We start from the raw sequence: 17,176 nt of genomic DNA, 5'->3' as shown, positions 1-17,176 counted from the left end.
AACTTGTTTCTTCATATTCACATCATGCAGTTTATTCTAGTTTTATAGTTTTTTTCTTCTTTGCACATTAACGTGTCTGATGATCCAAACCTGCTTGGTTTACATGTCAATCATCAGGGGGTGCAGGGGGACCCCTCTAGCCCCGCCCATCTAGCCCCGCCCCCTCTAGCCCCGCCCATCTAGCCCCGCCCCCTCTAGCCCCGCCCCCTCTAGCCCGCCCCCTCTAGCCCCGCCCCTGCTGATGGGTCTGGTGGTTCTGTGGATCCAGGAAGTCCTACAGGGCTCTGATTGGTCGGCTGAGATTCTGCTGAGTCGTGGTTCTGTTCAGGACTTGTTGCCCAGTAGTGGATAAGTCAGGCGATGATCACCTGTTAACCTCAAACACTGTCAGAGGTCAGAGGTCAGCTCGGCTCCCTAGCTCCTCCCTCAGGTTGTTTGCGCTCCACTAGTGAAGGCCCGTGAACTCTGACCTAAGGAGCCTCTGTCCTTGCAGGACCTGGATGTCGGCGAGCAGTTCCTGCAGGCGTCGGACTCCAGAGCCGTGGAGAAGAACCCGGGTCGCAGACGGCGGCTGTGGGCCGGACTGGGCTGCTGGTCGCTGCCGGCGCCTTGGCTCTGCTGACCGGGCTGCTGTGTGGCGCTTGCACCGTAAGTCGCTTCCTGTAAACGGGTCGGGCCGGTCGGTTCTGCAGGGACGCGGTCCAGAACCTGATTGTGGTGGCGGAACCTGTGGCTTCGATCAGAAGTGGGTTCTCCGGGCGGCGGGGGAGCGGGTAACGTCTGTCCTGCCGTCCACAGTGCGCCGAGACGTCCGGTGACGAAGCTTACGCGGCTCCCTGGAAATCGCCGGCCGCTCCTTCCGGCCCGACCTGGAGGAACCCGGCAGCGACGGCTTCAGCGTTCTGGCCCAGAAGGTCAAGGAACAGGTGAGGCGGCTGCCCCAGAGCATCATGGGAAATGTTTCCTGTCTCATGGTCCTCTGTCTTCCAGCTCCAGCAGATCTACAGCCAGAACTCTGTGCTGGTCAAGTTCTACAAAGACTCCACGGTGCAGGCCTTCAGGTCTGTCCCACCAGGGACACGTCAACTTCCTGAGGTTCTGTCCTGGTGGAGGGAGAGTTCTGCAGACACGCTGCTGACCCTTTTCCTCCTGTCCCTCTGTGTCCCTCCTATCCCTCCGTGTCCCTCTTATCCTTCCGTGTCCCTCCGTGTCCCTCCTGTCCCTCTGTGTCCCTCCTATCCCTCCGTGTCCCTCTGTGTCCCTCCTTTCCCTCTGTCCCTCCTATCCCTCCGTGTCCTTCCTGTCCCTCTGTGTCTCCAGTGAAGGTGACGGCCAGCGGACGGCACGGTGGCGTATTATGAGTCTGAGTTTGAGCTCCCGGTCGTTCAGCTGTCCTCCCTGGACGAAGCCATGGGGTCTCTGGAGGCGACAGGAAGTCAGCGCGGACGGCTGATGAGACCCGACCCGGCGTTGAGGGTCGGCAGGGTCTCGTCTGGAGGTCAGAACCGGTCTGGCCAGCCTGAAATGTTCTGATCTGGTCTAATTGTTCGCCAGTAACCGACTCTGGCATGCTAAGCTAAAAGATGAGAACATGTGGGAGCTACAGATCTAGAGCTACAGATCTACAGCTACAGATCTAGAGCTACAGATCTAGAGCTACAGATCTAGAGCTACAGATCTAGAGCTACAGATCTACAGCTACAGATCTAGAGCTACAGATCTAGAGCTACAGATCTACAGCTACAGATCTACAGCTAGAGATCTACAGCTACAGATCTACAGCTACAGATCTACAGCTACAGATCTACAGCTACAGATCTACAGCTACAGATCTAGAGCTACAGATCTAGAGCTACAGATCTACAGCTACAGATCTACAGCTACAGATCTACAGCTACAGATCTAGAGCTACAGATCTACAGCTACAGATCTACAGCTACAGATCTAGAGCTACAGATCTACAGCTACAGATCTACAGCTACAGATCTACAGCTACAGATCTATAGCTACAGATCTACAGCTACAGATCTACAGCTACAGATCTAGAGCTACAGATCTACAGCTACAGATCTACAGCTACAGATCTACAGCTACAGATCTATAGCTACAGATCTACAGCTACAGATCTACAGCTACAGATCTACAGCTACAGATCTAGAGTTACTGATCTAGAGCTCAGGTTCTGGTTCTGGTTCTGGTTCTGCATCAGAACCAGAACCAAACGAGGAGAAGCAGCTTTCAGCTTCTATGCACCACAGATCTGGAACAAACGTCCAGAAACTGTAAAACAGCCGAAACCCTGAGATCCTTAAAGTCCAGACTGAAAGCAGCTGGTTGGTTTTATTGGAAACATAATCAATAATCAATTTATTGATGCCCTGATGGATTGTTGATTCTATGACTTTGTGATTGTGATGTAAAGCTCTGGAGACGCCTTGCTGCTGAAATGTGCTATACAGATAACACTGATTGATTGATTGATTGATTGATTGGTTGATTGATTGATTGATTGATTGATTGATTGATTGATTGATTGATTGATTGATTGATTGATTGATTGATATTTCATAAAGGACAGTCTGTCTTCAGGCCGTCTTGGACAGTTTTTTCCTGAAAGCAACAAGAAAACTAAATGTAATCAAAAAATAACCATCAATCAATATCAATCAATATCAATCAATATCAGCTATTTGTTATCTTGTGTAAATTGGACGTTTGGATGAGATGGATCCCTGATGTCACACACTTTGGCGGATGTGTTTAAACTCCCTGAGAAATGTTGTGGTGGTTCTGATCCAGGTTCTGCTGTGTTTGGCAGCTCTGGACCCCCGGCTGACCAGGACCAACACGTCCGGTGAGACTCTTCACATTACACAAAACTTTGGTTCTGGTTTGACTGAAGCCCTCATGCAATGGGTCCAGTTCTGGAAGGGATCCGGTTGGATCGGGCAGAAGTTTCATCCAAACGTGGCTGATTTTTCAGAGAAGGCTCCGATCAGCGTCCACGTGAGGAAGAACGGACACGTGGATTCTCCCGGGTTCCCCGACGCGCCCTACGGCCCCAACCTGGCCCAGAAGTGGCAGCTCCGGGCCGACCCGGGTCACCGGGTCCGCTTGGATTTCCACACTCTGATCCTTGAGGACGACTGTGAGCAGGACTTCATCCAGATCTACGACTCGCTGGCTCCAATCCGGCCCCGCCTCCTCACTGAGTGAGTCCCGCCTTTCTTCCCTCACCTGAATCGCTGCAGACAGGTGAGTGACATCGCTGGTGGGCGTGGTCGGACGTGGCTCCTCCTACTTCCTGTCGGTGGAGACGTGTTGGGTCCGTTTGGCCCTGAGCCTCTCTGTCTCCCCCTGCAGGCAGTGTGGATTCCCGCTCGGTTCTCTGGCCTTCGTGTCGTCTGGGAACGTCATGCTGCTGCTGCTGGTCACCAGTCGGGACAAGAACTTCCCCGGATTCAGAGCCTTTTACTCCCAGGTTCCTGTAGCCGCCGGAGGTGAGACGTTCAGGTGAACCGGTTCGTTCTGGTGAACAGGTTCGTTCTGGTGAACAGGTTCATGATCATAGTTTACCAGTGATGTCCAGTTGGTTGGTGTTTCCTCTTGTTGGACCTCCTGGTTCTGCCTGGTTGTGGGGTCAGTAGCTTCTGTTCTTTGTCCAGTCTGACCTTTGACCTTCTCCTCTCAGATTGCGGTGGAACGCTGAGCGGAGAACGAGGTTCGTTCTCCTCGTTTTTCCGGCCAACTATCCTCCCAAAGCCGACTGCAGCTGGACCATCCAGGGGAGTTTCTGACAGGATGATTTCATCGGACCGGAACCAGAACCGCGGCGGCTTGCGGTGACGTCGTTTCTCGTTTCACGTTCAGGTTCCTGAGGGCAGGTTGGTGAAGGTCCAGTTCCAGAGGTTTTCTGTAGGGAAGGACGCATCGCCGTGTCTCCATGACTACGTGACGATTGGCGAGGAACGGTAAGGAAGCTTCTGGCAGCTGGGATGTTCTGAATGGACCGACCACAGAACCCGACCGGCTCTCCTCTTCCAGGCTGTGTGGCAGCCAATCAGAATCCTCCGTGTTCGTCAGCCGCAGCAACAAGATGAGCGTGGGCTTCAGGTCGGACCGGGGGCTCGTCCGCCCGGGCTTCAGCGCCCGGTACCAGGCCTTCGTCCCCACCGACCGTAAGACGCGTCGTTTCATAATTACAGGAATATAATCATGAAATGTTGCTCAAATAAAAAAATAAAAATAAAACGCTGATCCCTGTTGAGCAGCTTGTCCTGGGAAGTTCAGCTGTGGCACCAAGCTGTGCATCAACATGACGCTTCGCTGCGACGGCGTCAATGACTGCGGCGACAACAGCGATGAGATCAGCTGCAGTGAGTCCGAACGAACGGCGGTCACATCGCCCCCTGTCCAGGAGGAGCAATCACTGCAAACAATGATGCTGACATTGGAGTCATTAGCTGAGTTTGATGTGACGACTGATTGATGACGACCAGGTTCTTCCCTCTCAGGCTGTGCGCCGACGCACATGAAGTGTCAGAACAACATCTGCAAGGCAAGTTCTGGATGTGTGACGGCGTGGACGACTGCGGCGATAACTCTGACGAAAACGGCTGCGGTGAGAAATTCCTCTGAACCGACGCGATTGGCCGGCCCGCTCAGCCTGAATAACCGGAACTCCCGGCGATCCGGTTCTGGTTCTGGAGATTCTGCTGAGCTCAGCAATTCTTCTTTTCTGCAGGAAAATGCGGCGCTGCAGAGTTCGCCTGCAGGAACGGCCGCTGCATCTCCGACGCGCTGCGATGCGACGGCAGAGACGACTGCGGCGACGCCTCCGACGAGTCCACATGTCAGAAATGTAAGGACACCAGAACCGGGTCAGAAGCGTGTCAACCGTGCTGGTACCGGGCCTTCAGTCAGTGGTTTGTGTCGGCTCTATGTGTGACGGATCTGGATTCAGGTTCAGGTACTGAATATGTACGAAACAGCATAAAAACAACCAAACCGATGTTAATATGATCATAACTTGATGGGTAAAATAGAACATGACTGATTCTTTAAAATGTTGTCCATTAAATGATGGAGAACAAAACAGTCTAGCGACCTCTGGTGGCCACATGGCTGCAGGCATGGAATTGCTGCCTTGTGATTGCTGATTCCACATTAGCATAATGAGCAGTTGGACAATCAGGGGAGAGGCGGGTCTGGTTCAAGCCCCGCCTACTTCTGCAGCGTTTAGGGAAACTAGTTGCCATTTTCCAGAACATTTATGGATTCAACGCTTTAGATGAACGAAGTCATCCTCCCACTACTTCCTGTCATCTTCTTCAGCGTTTCTGCCAGTAGCAACATCCGTCTGATGATCACGTTACTCAAAATGTTTCTGCAAAATAAATTATTTCAATGCGGCACAAAAATCTTCTTCTCCAAACACATGAAGCAAATTCATGTGGTAAATTCAGTTTGAAACATTTGATGGTAAACAGTGAATGGAAGCTGATGCTGACATCATCTCTGTCCTCTGCAGCGCTGCAGCTGCCCTGCTCCGACTTCACCTTCCGCTGCCGCAGCGGCCGCTGCATCAGCAGGCTGAACCCGGAGTGTGACGGCACGCCGGACTGTGAGGACGGCTCGGACGAGGACGACTGCGGTGGGTCCAGCTCTCTCTCTCTCACACACACACACACACACACACACACACACACACACACTCTCTCTCTCTCTCTGACAGTCTGTGTCCCGCAGACTGGCATGCCGCCGTACCGCAGCCTCCGCATCGTGGGCGGTCAGGCGTCCCAGGAGGGCGAGTGGCCCTGGCAGGTGAGCCTCCACTTCAGAGCACAAGGACACACCTGTGGAGCCTCGGTGCTGAGCCACCGCTGGCTGCTGACCGCCGCCCACTGCGTCCAGGACAAGTAAGAACCGAACCGACCGAGCCCAGCAAACCCGGCTGAGTCTAACTACAGGAGCAGGTGGATCGGGATTCTCCAGCTCAGCGGGACCACATGGATTCTCAGAACTGACGATCTGTGCTACCGTCAGATTTTCCTGCCGTAGCACAGATAGATGGCTATGTCTATCTGTTGGTGCTACCTGTCTAAAACTGCTCCATCATGTTTGTGTTAAATATATTGCATAACAATATTTGAGTGACTGAAGTGGAAGCTTAGCCGTTCTGGTTAGCTTAGCATTGAAACAATTTAAATCATGACGAAACCAGAAGAAGATCACTTCCTTCATCTGATTATCCTACCGCTTAAAATGGAAAGCTGCAGATGCAGCTCTGATTATTAAAATATGCTGCCTGTTGAAATATTCAAAAACTGAAATGTTTGTAAGGATAAATCCTCAGCAGCCAGGGAAGCAGCTTTTTATGGAAATGTATTTAAAGAGATCAACAAATCCAGATCACTGCAACTCCTTTATGCTCATTAATACTTTTTATGTCTGTTATCAGCAGCAGCCACAAAGTGTCACCGAACTGATAATATGATCAATATTCACTAATATCACACGGCTTCAATCCCACATAGTATCGCTGCCAACATCTATGAGCAAAGTTCAATAAAAAACACTAATTAAGATCAAATATTTGAAAGTACATAAAGCCAGGTGTAAATAAAATAAATTAAATAAAGCTTACCTTAAACTACCTTACCTTTAATGAAACACACGAAACCAAACTTCCAGAGGTAAGAAACCTGCTGAGTCAGCAGATGTGACATAGCATCACAAGGTAGGACGGATCGATGGCTGGGGTAGCACAGATTGTTAGGACAACGACACGAGAAAATCATGACAATGATATGAAAACAGATTCATCTATTTATCTGATGGGTGGATGGATGGATAAGTAGATAGAGAGATAGATAAAATGGTTGGATCTGTGGATCCATTTTCTTTATTGGGTGAACAAACTCCTGACTAAAATCAGTAGCTGTTAGCGATCAGTAGCTGTTAGCGATCAGTAGCTGTTAGCGATCAGTAGCTGTTAGCGATCAGTATCTGTTAGCGATCAGTAGCTGTTCGCGATCAGTAGCTGTTAGCGATCAGTAGCTGTTAGCGATCAGTAGCTGTTAGCTGTCAGTAGCTGTTAGCGATCAGTAGCTGTTAGCGATCAGTAGCTGTTAGCGATCAGTATCTGTTAGCGATCAGTAGCTGTTCGCGATCAGTAGCTGTTAGCGATCAGTAGCTGTTAGCGATCAGTAGCTGTTAGCGATCAGTAGCTGTTAGCTGTCAGTAGCTTTTAGCGATCAGTAGCTGTTAGCTGTCAGTAGCTGTTAGCGATCAGTAGCTGTTAGCGATCAGTAGCTGTTAGCGATCAGTAGCTGTTAGCTGTCAGTAGTTTAGCGATCAGTAGCTGTTAGCTGTCAGTAGCTGTTAGCGATCAGTAGCTGTTAGCGATCAGCTGTTAGCGATCAGTAGCTGTTAGCTGTCAGTAGCTTTTAGCGATCAGTAGCTGTTAGCTGTCAGTAGCTGTTAGCGATCAGTAGCTGTTAGCGATCAGTAGCTGTTAGCTGTCAGTAGCTTTTAGCGATCAGTAGCTGTTAGCTGTCAGTAGCTGTTAGCGATCAGTAGCTGTTAGCGATCAGTAGCTGTTAGCGATCAGTAGCTGTTAGCGATCAGTAGCTCAGCTGGAGGATGGAATTGATTTGTTAGCCAGCAGAGGTTTAGTTTGGAGTTCAAGCATCACAAGTGTTGAGGGGAAAACATGAAGTCCTGCTTTCAGAGTGACAATGTGTGCTCTCCAGTTATGGCAGAGAAATTCCTTCATAGATTTACAGGTTGTCTTTGTGAACATGCAGCAGGTGGCGCTGCACCGTCCTGACCTTTGACCTCCATCCATGGCGCAGATACGCTGCGGCGGACGGATGGGAGGCCTGGCTGGGGCTGCACGCCCAGGGCCAGAGCAACCAGTGGACGACGCAGCGGAAGGTGAAGCGGATCGTGGTCCACCCAGACTACGGACCGGGTCAGCCTGGACGGCGACATCGCCCTGATGGAGCTGGAACCAGACCTGGTTCTGAACCAGAACATCTGGCCCGTCTGCCTGCCGTCTGCGCCACACTTCCCGGCCGGCCAGGAGGCCTGGATCACCGGCTGGGCGCCACCGTGGAGGGAGGTGAGGCGCTTTGCTCCGGAAAGGTGCTGCTGGTTTGTTCTGTGAAGGGTCAAAGTTCACGGAGACAGTCTGCGCTCCTGGATCAGATCCTTCCTGTTTTTCAGAAACCAGCTGCAGGGTTCTCTACCGCACTGACTCATTTAAAAATCTACCTGAAAATGAACTGCAAGCAACTATTTACAGTCTGTAGCTTATAACCTCAGTATTCAATAAACTCTCATCTCCATGGTGAAATAAGATTCTGCCAATAATTCTTACATTTTACAGATTCTAATCTGACGGAAAAAAATCAGCCTTTCCATCATTATCTTCATTTCGGAGCTTCAGCCATTTCCTAATATTGTGTTGTTTTGCCTGCTACCATCCATCATAATCCTGTACATTTATTTATTAGCTGCTCTTGTTGTCCCTCAGCCCTGATCCATACAATTCTTTAAATCCAGCCCATAAGACACCATGTATTCACCATCCAGTACAGTGACCCGCTCCATCTGATCCACATTTCCACCAACATCTTGCATCTTGGTGATCTCTTTGTGCAGGTGTAACAAAATATATGACAATATTCTTCTAGCCAAACTTTCTCCAGGAAAAGGGAACAAGATGTTCTCCACTGTTCCCACATATCTCCTCCCAGTTCTGCTGTGAAAGCCTCCTGTTAGCTCACAGTTAGCCTACAGATAGCCTGCATTTAGCTCACAGTTAACCTGCAGTTAGCTCACATAGTAAGCAGTTAGCTCAGTTAGCCTGCAGTTAGTTCACATTTAGCCTACAGTTAGCTCACAGCCTACAGTTAGCCTACAGTTAGCTCAGTTATCCTGCAGTTAGCCTACAGTTAGCTCAGTTAGCCTGCAGTTAGCTCACAGTTATCCTGCAGTTAGCTCACAGTTAACTCAGTTAGACTGCAGTTAGCTGCAGTTAGCCTACAGTTAGCTCAGTTAGCCTGCAGCTAGCTCAGTTATCCTGCAGTTAGCTCAGTTAGCCTGCAGTTAGCTCAAAGTTAGCCTACAGTTAGCTCAGTTAGTGCAGTGCAGTTAGCCTTGTAATATTCGGCTTGATTAAAGCAGAACTCACAAAGAAACACACAAGGGGGATCTTGTTCCAGTAAAGGTAAAAAAGTGTTACCAGAATCAGTTTGATAAAAAACAAATGTTCACCCACTCAGTATGAAATTAAAGGTTTGCACCAGAAATAATTTATTCAGAAACCCAAAATTTGAATAGTTAATCAACCTAAATCAACATCAAAACCCCCCAAAATATCAAGAGTCTGATTTGCCTTGTCAGGCCGATTCACAAACCACACTTAAAAAATAGAAAATCCCAAAAGTCCTGTTCCTTTTTTATATTTTTGTCCATAAGGGAGTCCCATACATCCAAATCTAACCACGACCTGGAAGCGTCGCTCCGTATTAATCCCCGTCTTCTTCCCGAAGAAAAATCCAAAACGTCAAAAAAGAACCCCAAAAAAGATGAGAAAAAAGAAGAGTGGTACCACCCCAAAAACCCCCCAAAAGAAAAATAAAGTCCAGATCTCACCGGGAGCGTCCCTTTTCCCCCCGGTGGTTTCCTCCATGGACTGTCGTCGTCCTTCTGCACCGGGCGGCGTTCCCTCGGTGCACCCTCCGGTCCAGGCTTCCGGGCCCGATCTGTGGCGCTGGGACGAACCTTAATCCATGTTTTATCTTTTGTTACTTTTCTTTGGATTAAACAGACACTAAGGATAAGGCCAAAACTCCCGCTGCACAGATCGACATGAGCGTCTTTCTTACAGATTGCGCCGCGCCTTCCGGCGCACACGCCCCCTTTTTATCTCTAATTCCCACACACCTGGCCCCAAACATGATTTACCCAACATCAGTTTTTTAACAGTGGAACTTCGACATTTTTTTTTCTTATGTTTTTATTTATAATAAAATCCACAACTGTTCCACTAGACAGCTTGGTATTTTTAACATTTATTATATTTGCTGAGAAAAACAAAACATAGTGGTTATGTTACAGCCTACAGTTAGCTCACAGTTTGCCTACAGTTAGCTCAGTTAGCCTGCAGTTAGCTCAAAGTTATCCTGCAATTAGCTCACAGTTAGCTCAGTTAGCCTGCAGTTAGCCTACAGTTAGCTCAGTTAGCCTGCAGTTAGCCTACAGTTAGCTCACAGTTAGCCTACAGTTAGCTCAGTTAGCCTGCAGTTAGCTCACAGTTATCCTGCAGTTAGCTCACAGTTAACTCAGTTAGACTGCAGCAAGCTGCAGTTAGCCTACAGTTAGCTCAGTTAGCCTGCAGCTAGCTCACAGTTATCCTTCAGTTAGCTCAGTTAGCCTGCAGTTAGCTCACAGTTAGCTCAGTCAGCCTGCAGTTAGCTCACAGTTATCCTGCAGTTAGCTCACAGTTAGCTCAGTTAGCCTGCAGTTAGCTTACAGTTAGCTCAGTTAGCCTGCAGTTAACCTACAGTTAGCTCACAGTTAGCCTACAGTTAGCTCAGTTAGCCTGCAGTTAGCTCACAGTTATCCTGCAGTTAGCTCACAGTTAACTCAGTTAGACTGCAGTTAGCTGCAGTTAGCCTACAGTTAGCTCAGTTAGCCTGCAGCTAGCTCACAGTTATCCTTCAGTTAGCTCAGTTAGCCTGCAGTTAGCTCACAGTTAGCCTACAGTTAGCTCAGTTAGCCCACAGTTAGCTCAGTTAGCCTGCAGTTAGCTCACAGTTATCCTGCAGTTAGCTCAAAGTTAGCTCAGTTAGCCTGCAGTTAGCCTACAGTTAGTTCAGTTAGCCTGCAGCTAGCTCACAGTTATCCTGCAGTTAGCTCAGTTAGCCTACAGTTTGCTCAGTTTGCCTGTAGTTAGCTCACAGTTATCCTGCAGTTAGCTCAGTTAGCCTACAGTTTGCTCAGTTAGCCTGCAGTTAGCTCACAGCCTACAGCCACTTACTGTTACATTGCTGTTGCTTTGCTTCACATTTTCCAATCCTGTGTACAATTTTAATTGATTTAATAAACTCTTAGTCCGATAAATATTTCTGTGAAGTTTTGGTTACTGACTACTAAAACTTTCCAAGACATGCTCTTATTTTGAAGGGAGAAGACTGTTTATGCGTTTCCTGCCCAGCTGCTGTTGAGTTTTAGAGCCATAAGACCTTTAAAAATCAAGCAAAGTCGTTGTAATGACAGATGACGATGTTGCAGCGGTGAACCCGACCCGTTTGCGTGTTCTGCAGGTGCCGGCACCAGTGTTCTGCAGAAAGCCCGGGTCCGGATCATCAACAGCACCGTGTGTCGGACTCTGCTGCGGGACCCGCTCAGCGACCGGATGCTGTGCGCCGGGGTGCTGGGCGGAGGCGTGGACGCCTGTCAGGTGAGGCCGGTTCTCTGGAGCCCAGCCGGGTCAGAACCGGACCCGCCGGGCAGGGGAGCGGGGCCCGCTCACAGGAGTCACGGTTTCCTCTGTCGCCCCTGCAGGGCGACTCGGGCGGGCGCTGGCCGTCACCGACCCCAGGCGGGCGTGGCGGGCGTGATCAGCTGGGGCGAAGGCTGCGCCCTCAGGAACAAACCCGGCGTACACCCGGGTCACCCGGTTCCGGCGCTGGATCAGGGACCAGACCGGAGTCTGAGCAGAATCCGCCTGTGGTCGGCATGGTAACAGATCAGCTGCTTCACGAGCCAAACTGCAAAATCTTCCACTGCTGCAACATCTGCTCAGAAAAAGTTCAATCAGGAAATGAGTCCAAGCTGTCGGGAGGAAGTGACATCATGATCAGGGAGTAAAACCCTAAATAAAAACTTTTCCCTCCAGTTATCAGGAAACATTGACTCCATCGCTATAAATAATTCCCCTCAGCTCCTCGACCCTTCGACCCCTAGAGCCTTCGACTCCTCGAGCTTTTGACCCCTTGACTTCCTGCTTCACTTCTTCATTTATCAGTAAAACTGATGGTTTCATGAAGTACAGATTTGTTTTAAACATATCATTCCATATTTATTATGCCATCCTCTGACCACTAGATGGTGACAAAATGCTTCCCTGGTTGGTGTAGAATCTGCATCATCAGGGTTTGGTGGCACTGTGCCCAGCAGGGCGGTGTGGAGACTTCAGGTGAATTAATAGTTGATCTAATCAGATTCTAGGTGTAAACAAAGGAGCCGGTTTTCTCTCAGGAAGATTATTTTAAAGCATCGGGTCTTTCTGTTCAATCTGAGGCGTTTAATGTTGTGGGTTTTTACAGTTGCATTGTATTTGTGATTTTTGAACTTTTTAAAAACATTTCTGTTTAGGCTCTTCTGCCCCTCAATCCATAATCAATGCTACCATTGATTACGGATAAAATGCTTTGCTGGGAGTTTCTGATTAAACTCAAAGTTGAAACCTCTGCAGGCTTCGTCTGGTCTGTTCAGAAAAATGAGGCGCCATGTTTCCCTGTTGGGACCTGAAGAGCGGTGAAATATCCCACTTTCCAAGGGTCTGTAAACGCATCATGAAGGAGATGGTGCCCCTTTACTAATTACAGTGATTACTGTTATAATAGATTATGACATTCATCCTGTCGGGGTCTGGCGGTCGCCATCGCTGTAGATTATAACAGTTTAATATTATTATATGAATCGCTTCATTAGTGGAAAGTGTAACTGAAACATTAAAGTCTACGTTTTTTTAGCAGGTCTTAATAAAATTAACATTAAACAGCCCTACAAGGGGAGGACACGCCTTCTAATGCATATATTTAAATGAAGGGAATACACATCCTCATAAAAAGGTCTGTTTTACAGCAGAAGATCGAATTGCTTTGTGCCCAAGTGAGCAATTCCCAAAAATGCATTTTTGTCTTTCCTTTTCAACTCGTTGCAGGTAATTCTATGTTTTGTCATGTGTTGGACTTCTTGATGATCTGGGTGTGATGCTGATCTAACATTCTGAATGCATTGAATTCTCTGGATAAAGCTCTAGATATCTCTGAAGTTTGATGTTGAATGGTTGTTTCTTATTTCCACTGCACATGCAGAGTCCTGAATCTGGAAACTAGAGGAAAATTAGCGAGCAAAGTGAAGTTATTCCTCTAAGTTTTAACACTAGCCACATTTAATAGACATATAGCGCTCCTTAGCATATCTTTGCTTAAATTTTAAACTTAGCACAAACATTAGCATTTCTCTGTTTCCCACCAGTGCACTGCCATAGGCAGTGCAATAAGATTATCCTGCATGATCCTTTCCACTCAGGTTAGGGCTCTGCCTTGCACAGCAAGGCAGAGAATTAGCATTAGCCTTTTACCTTGCATGAGGTATTAGCTATTTCCCTTACTTATTACCCATATTTACTATACATGCTTGTGACTCTCCACATTGTATTGATGACATTGCAGCTTTCTTTAGCATGGATGCTAATGTTTAGCATCAGAACACTGGGTCCAAATCGACGGGCACACTTTGGCAGGCCCCGGTTAAATTTCTTCAGGAATTTTCTAGTTGGGGCCTGCCTAGCAATGCATAAGGAGAGCAGTGACTGACTTGCAAAGCAAGTCAGTCACTGCCTCCATGCATTGCATGGCAGGCACCTATTAATCTTCACCCAATAGAATGTCTCTGTCTTTATTGGGGCCTGCCTAGCAATGCATAAGGAGAGCAGTGACTGACTTGCGAAGCAAGTCAGTAACTGCCTCCATGCATTGCATGGCAGGCACCTATTAATCTTCACCCAATAGAATGTCTCTTTATATATTATAACTTATTCTTCCGTAGACCGGAATGCGGCTCGCACCGCTGCGAGCCCACCCACAAAAGTGGTATCAAAACGTGCGGCTCGTTCCCGGCATTGGAGCTATTACTTTTATGGGGAATCGGCGTTACGACGGCGACGTAAAAAGCGAAAAACGAGCAAAATTTCCAACTGCCGAACCGAAAAGCTCAACTGCCAAAACCTAGAGTGTAACTGACGTTTCGTTAGAGTGTGGGAAGCAGTGCGATTCTGACCCCAAATAAATTTTGAAATCGCCGCCATGCCCACAAATATCGTGCTATCGGTATCAAACTCGGTCATGACATAGATACGAATGTCTGCTCCGGTAAAATGTTTTCAAAATTTTTCTAGGGCTTACGGTTTTCTGTCAAGGTACTTTAGAGCAAAATCAAGTTCCAGCCTAACTGACGCTCTCCACCATGTATTTTAATACTTTTATGGAAAATTTCAGACCTCAGTGCACACCATTTTTCTCTCATCGCTGTAATTACTATGAATGAGCTACAGATATGATTTGCAGGACTATCGGAGACAAAAAATAGCTCTCTCATATGCTTCAAACGGTTTTCCGATACGTATCACGGTTCCCGAACGGCAAGGAGTTGTTCGGGCTGCTTTTTCCATTATAACTGACTGTGCTGTCTCACAAAGATAGAAATCTGTCTCTGCCTCACACACATGACAGTTGACCTCTTTAGAACTACAATTCCTGAAGGTTAGAACTACAACATGGCGGAACACTCAGTGCCTACAAAAGAGATCAGAGCTGATTGTCAGAACTACAACATGGTGGAACTGTCAGTTACTACTCAGGAGGAATGAGCTGCTCTTTAGAACTACATTGTGTTTGGGCTTTTATAACTGATTTTAAGCAACCATTGTTACACACAGGATTAGTGTGGCAATTTTAAATTAAGCTTAAAGAAAATTTCAATATGAAAGCTTGAATATTTCTCTCAGGCCTTTCAGAAAAAATAACTGCTTCAAGCATTTAGAATTAAGTCTCTCCTTGTGTGTCACACTGACATGACAGTTGACCTTCTCCTTAGAACTACAATAAGTGCAGGTTTGGACTACAACATGCGGAAGAGTCAGTGCCTACAGAAGAGGTCATAGGTGAATATAAAAACTACAACATGGTGGAACTGTCAGTTACTACTGAGGAGGAATGAGCTGGCCTTTAGAATTACATTGTGTTTGGGCTTTTTATAACTGATTTTAACCAACCATTGTTATACACAGGATTAGTGTGGCAATTTTAAATTAAGCTTAATGACAATTTCAAAATAAAACTTTGAATATTTCTCTCAGGCCTTTCAGAAAAACTAACTTCTTCAAGCACTTAGAATTAAGTCTCTCCTTGTGTGTCACACTGACATGACAGTTGACCTCCTCTTTAGAACTACAATTCCTGAACGTTAGAACTACAACATGGCGGAACACTCAGTGCCTACAAAAGAGTTAGAGCTGATTGTCAGAACTACAACATGGTGGAACTGTCAGTTACTACTGAGGAGGAATGAGCTGGCCTTTAGAATTACATTGTGTTTGGGCTTTTTATCACTGATTTTAAGCAACCATTGTTTCAGACAGGATTAGTGTGGCAATTTTAAATTAAGTTGTATTAAAATTTCAAAATAAAAGCCCTGACATACTTTTATATTATGGAATTGCTCTCTTGGGGATTATGTGACTTTTTTTAACAAAACCACTGTTACACTTTGGATTATTTTGGACAGTTAAAATGAAGCTTACTGAAAATTTCAAAATAAAAGCCTTAAGATTCCTTTCTGGCTCTTAGGGAAAATGGCTGCCTCAAACTGATAGAATTATGTCTCCCCCTGTCTGACTCACAGCTGGCAGAGGATCCATTACCATGGCAACGAACACAAAGGGGCCAGCTGATTAGGACTACAAAAACGCATCACTGTAGTTCTAACATGGCAGAACTCAGAGAACAAAGCTGGACTTTAGAACTGCTTGTGTTTTGGGCCTTTTATAACTATTTTTAACCAACCATTGTTACACATGGAATTAGTGTGGAAATTTTAAATTAACTTTAAAAAATCTTCAAAATAAAAGCGTTGACAATTTTTACATTAAATAGGTGCTCTTTTGACCATTATATGTCTGATTTAACCAAATCACTGTTATACATGGGATTACATTGACCATTTAAAATGAAACATTCTGAACATTTCAAAATAAAAGCCTTAAGATTCGTCCGTGGCTAATGCAGCGCCACAGGCGCTGCAATGATATTAGCTTGCATTATCTTTTCCTCTCAAGTTAGGGCACTGTCTTGCACAGCAAGACAGTGCATTAGCATTTAGTATACTGAATGGAGTAAGCCAGGCTTGTGAATATCCACGTGCTATTGATGACATTGCAGCTTTCTTTAGCATGGATGCTAATGTTTAGCATCAGAACACTGGGTCCAAATCGACGGGCACACTTTGGCAGGCCCCGGTTAAATTTCTTCAGGAATTTTCTAGTTGGGGCCTGCCTAGCAATGCATAAGGAGAGCAGTGACTGACTTGCAAAGCAAGTCAGTCACTGCCTCCATGCATTGCATGGCAGGCACCTATTGTTCTTCACCTAATAGAACGCCTCTTTATTATTGGGGCCTGCCCATAGCAATGCATAAGGAGAGCAGTTACTGACTTGCGAAGCAAGTCAGTAACTGCCTCCATGCATTGCATGGCAGGCACCTATTATTCTACACCCAATAGAATGCCTCTTTATTCTTTATTTTTCTTCCGTTCACCGGAATGCGGCTCGCACCGCTGCGAGCCCACCCACAAAAGTGGTATCAAAACGTGCGGCTCGATCCCGGCATTGGAGCTATTACTTTTATGGGGAATCGGCGTTACAATGGCGACGTAAAAAGTGAAAAACGAGCGAAATTTCCAACTGCCGAAACGCAGAGCATAACTGCCACCAACTGCCGCTCCGCTAGAGTGAAAAATGAAGTGGATTTCTGACCCCAAATAAATTTTGAAATCGCCGCCACGCCCACAAATATCGTGCTATCGGTATCAAACTCGGTCATGACATAGATACGTATGTCTGCTCCGGTAAAATGTTTTCAAAATTTTTCTAGGCCTTACGGTTTTCTGTCAATGTGCTTTAGAGCAAAACCAAGTTCCAGCCTAACTGACGCTCTCCACCATATATTTTAATACTTTTACGGGAAATTTCAGACCTCAGCGCACACCATTTTTCTCTCATCGCTGTAATTACTGTGAATGAGCTACAGATTTGATTTGCAGGACTATCAGAGACAAAAAATAGCTCTTTCATATGCTTCAAACGGTTTTCCGATAC

At 46.9% G+C, this 17,176-nt stretch overlaps 1 pseudogene; it reads left to right on the top strand.

Moving 5' to 3' along the window:
• Nucleotides 1-950: 950 nt before the first annotated feature.
• Nucleotides 951-12,485, top strand: LOC129353007 (suppressor of tumorigenicity 14 protein-like; annotated as a pseudogene).
• Nucleotides 12,486-17,176: the final 4,691 nt, after the last annotated feature.

This window comes from Poeciliopsis prolifica, unplaced genomic scaffold, assembly GCF_027474105.1.
Source record: "Poeciliopsis prolifica strain line A6 unplaced genomic scaffold, Auburn_PproV2 SCAFFOLD082, whole genome shotgun sequence".
Taxonomy (NCBI): domain Eukaryota; kingdom Metazoa; phylum Chordata; class Actinopteri; order Cyprinodontiformes; family Poeciliidae; genus Poeciliopsis; species Poeciliopsis prolifica.
Note: the sequence above shows the minus strand (reverse complement) of the source record. Positions and strands in the feature narration are given on the sequence as shown.